General features: G+C 36.9%; 1 non-coding gene across 1 annotated transcript; it reads left to right on the top strand.

The window, feature by feature from the left end:
• Positions 1-2494: 2494 nt before the first annotated feature.
• On the top strand, positions 2495-2567 carry trnav-aac (transfer RNA valine (anticodon AAC)). The gene has a single exon. It is a non-coding gene; the product is annotated as a tRNA-Val (tRNA).
• The last annotated feature ends 1234 nt before the right edge of the window (positions 2568-3801 follow it).

Here is a 3801-nt window from a genome sequence, read left to right as displayed (position 1 = left end):
GATGATACCTAGGGCCCACCAGTCCACAGGTTTCCCGTACCCCACCTCTAGTATGGCCTCTGGGGCCATATAACAAGGAGTGCCCGCTGTCTGAAGGGAGGAAACACAAAATGATTAGAACAACGATCCAGGTTTCAGCTCAAATAGCACAGAAGAGAAAAATCAAAGACTTACTTCTTCGTCTGTGATTTCCTGCACGATCCTCATAATTGGTGCTTGCTCAACATCTTGCGCTATGTTGAGTCGACCTATCTTTGAGAGGCCAAAATCAGCCACCTTGATGTGGCCGGTTGAAGTGATCAACATGCTATAACAGAGAAAAGCAAAAAAACATGTCTCATGTTAGATTACATACCAAACTCTAACTCTACATGTCAGATTGATGGGACAGATTGATGACTCACTTTGCAGGTTTCAGGTCTCTGTGAATGATCCCATAGCTGTGGAGATATTCTAGGGCCATGGTGGTCTCTGCTATGTAGATCCTGCTCATCTTTGTGGAAAAGCGCTTCCGTTCCTCCAGCAAGGAGGCACAATCCCCACCTAGAAGGACAGGAGACATGTTCTCAGTGTGTGTTGGGTGGGTAGCATGGATGGGCTCCATAGATAATAGAGGAAAGTCAGTTTAAAGCTCATTTATCTGTTCTATCCCTGTCTAAACAAACAACCTTCTTACCTGCTACATACTCCATCACTATACGGAGGTCTCTGTTGGTCTCAAACGCGCAAAACATTGAGACAATGTACTCGTTTTCTGTGTAAGAGAGGATGGCTCTCTCCACCAACACCTGCCTAATGTCTTGCTCTCTCTTCAGGTTCCTCCAGTTGATGATTTTCATGGCAAAAGCTTTCCTGGTTGCTCTGTGGCGCACAAGGTTCACAGATCTGCACAAGAAGGAAAAGGAAACATGATCAGCTTCTACTACTGAACATCAGCTCTGATTTAACAAGAAACTAAAACATGTATGATGTTTCTTTGTGTTTGGACTGAACTCTGTGTGGAGTCCAAACAGTCTGTTAGAATGTAAAGAAGTCTTACTCACCCAAAGCTGCCACTGCTGAACTGCTTGATGATCTCAAAGTCACCCTCCTCTGGTTTTCTGGGTGGAGGGCAACACACTGAGCGGGTCTAAATCAAACACACAAAAGTTATAAATGAGTCAACTAAACACAATAAAGTATGCACTATAAACAAAGGGATGTGTGTGTTTCTTAAAATCAGTTTGGAAAAAAGAAACATGGTTGAAATTGAAACACATACTTCATGGAGGACTTTCTCAAGCTTGTCCTGGAGCTGGATGAAGAACTGAGGACAGATCAGTTGTCTCTGGACGGTGGACTCACAAAGCATTGAGAGGTCCACTAGCTGCCTCTGAATGAACTTTAAAGCATACGAAGCCTGGAGCAGACCGCTATCGCTGAACTCTGTTACTGTGTTCATTTTCACTGAGACTGATGGAAGGATGGAAGAATTTACAATCAGGATCATTATTACTGTTTTAAGCAGCAGTTAAAAATGAAAGACTGTAAAAGTTACATGAGACAATTTGAAAGGATGAAACCTTAAAAAGTCTGAAATTTGATATTGAAGGTCTAAAAATGTCTTAAAATGTCTGAAATCGTAGGAGTTAAAGTATTAAATCTGATTTGAGCGTAATTACATTTGTTCAGTTATTTACGTTATTTATCATTAATATCATTATTTTCTGATTATTTTACATAAAGAAAGAAAGAAAAAAATACTTACTACTGATAGCTGCTGCTGAAGTCTCAAGATAGATGTTTAACTCTCTAAAGTTAGTCTTTTTAGCTTTTAACTCACTGCTACTGAACACAAACCTGACTGTCTTCTGTGCTTCAATAACTGGAATGAACAATCTGTCATCTGCTTACTGAAAGTTCCAAGATTCTATGATGTCATGCATTGTACTGTGATGTCATAAAGCTCATTTACATATACCAGCCAGCTCATTAGCATATTTTAGAACACTCACACACGCATATATTTCTCCATAAACTCTGCACATGTGTGTTTATTGTTTAGTTTCACTTAATAAACATTATCTTTACTAACATTTTAACAGCAACACAGTTCTCCTCCTCAGATTAACAGTATCTCAGAGAAATGTTCTCATCAGGTGTGTCGTCGCTTCCAAAAAGTTTCCAAAAACAGTTTTCAGTTCATTTGTTTTGACTTCATATCTTCATTTCAAGAAAAGTTTAAGTTATGTCACAGATCTACTAGAATTATGACTCAGTCACTGATAATTCTGATTAATCAGACAAAACTTTGAGTTAGCACAAGATTGTATATATTAAAGCCAGTCTTATTGTGACATTATATAAGGAGATATATAATACCTGGTCTGCAGTACAAGTCCTGTACAAATTCTAATATTCAAATGAAAGCTCAATGAATGGAATCAGTACATCATTTTAGTCCTTTTTTCTTTTCTTTTATGTTTTATTACATGCATATAAATTATTGTGTATAGTTTCCGTAGTGTAGTGGTTATCACGTTCGCCTAACACGCGAAAGGTCCCCGGTTCGAGACCGGGCGGAAACACTATTTGTTGGTATTCAGTCAGAGTTAATATGAAATTGAACAAATAGTCATCATTCATATGCAGCAGCGTGTGACGCTGGTTATACTACTTGAGGAAAAACCATAGACTGTATTAAAGAAAAAGAACACCACTGATCACAAGATTCTGTACTTGTACAATGATGTTCAAATGTGTAATAAAGTTTTGTGGTTGTAAAAAGATTTTGTGCCCGTGTAAAAACACTTTGTGCATGTGTAACACAGTTTTGAAGGTGTAACAATATTTTGTGCACGTGCACTCTACTACCCATGTGCCACCTACCATCCAATGAAAGAGCAGCCGCGATCTGAGCGCTTAACTTCAGTGGGCACACATCATAATAGTTCCATAGCACACATTATGTGGTAGTTAAGAATTTAAAAATAATTTGATTTTCCAGAAACATAATTGTATTCCTTTTCAGCGTTATGCATTGTGTTCCACTTCTTAACACATCATTTCATTGTTATTTCAACTAGATTGCTAAGGTTATTACTGTGGCGAATATGCAGCCAGAGTGTAAATAATACAAATAGGTAATGTGTGTTCTTTGTCTGGGTTGATTATGCGTCGTTATGGTCTATGCTGGTTAAAAATATAATTTACATTATTTAGAAAACCATAGAGGATAACTTAGTTGTGGAAACTGTGGTCCTGAGACTGATTTTATTCATACTGGGAAAATGTGTGAATTTGGTTGTACTGTATGTAGCGTAAAATGGGTATATCTTAAAGATATTGAAAATAGCTCTCGTAATAAGGGGCACCACCTTCGTATGAAGGAAAAGATTTTCTTAATTGGTTGTTTGATTAGCCAATTAATAAATCAATAAATCATAATAATTAATAAATCAATACATTTCTGAATCAGTCAAATATCTAAAGTTCGTGGCTCTACGGTTCAATAGATCCCCTGTATCACTTCAAAGAATAGACATACACAATTGATTGAGTTTTATGGGTTTTATTAACTACACACTACTAATAAATGATGTATAAATAAATGTGATGATACAATGCAATATGAATTCAAGAGATTACTTGATATAGCAACATGAATGAAAGATGATGGTGAATGATGAATTTAAATGAAGGATATGTAATTATGTGGAAACTAAGAAACTTAGCCTATATAAGTTTTACTGAGCCTTACTCTTAAAGGAAATTTGAATTACTCGATCTGACATCAACCCTTGATTAATGCAATATTTGGAT

The sequence above is a fragment of the Scomber japonicus genome, chromosome 17, assembly GCF_027409825.1.
Source record: "Scomber japonicus isolate fScoJap1 chromosome 17, fScoJap1.pri, whole genome shotgun sequence".
NCBI lineage: Eukaryota > Metazoa > Chordata > Actinopteri > Scombriformes > Scombridae > Scomber > Scomber japonicus.
The sequence above is the reverse complement of the archived record's forward strand: the minus strand, read 5'-3'. Positions and strand labels throughout refer to the sequence as shown.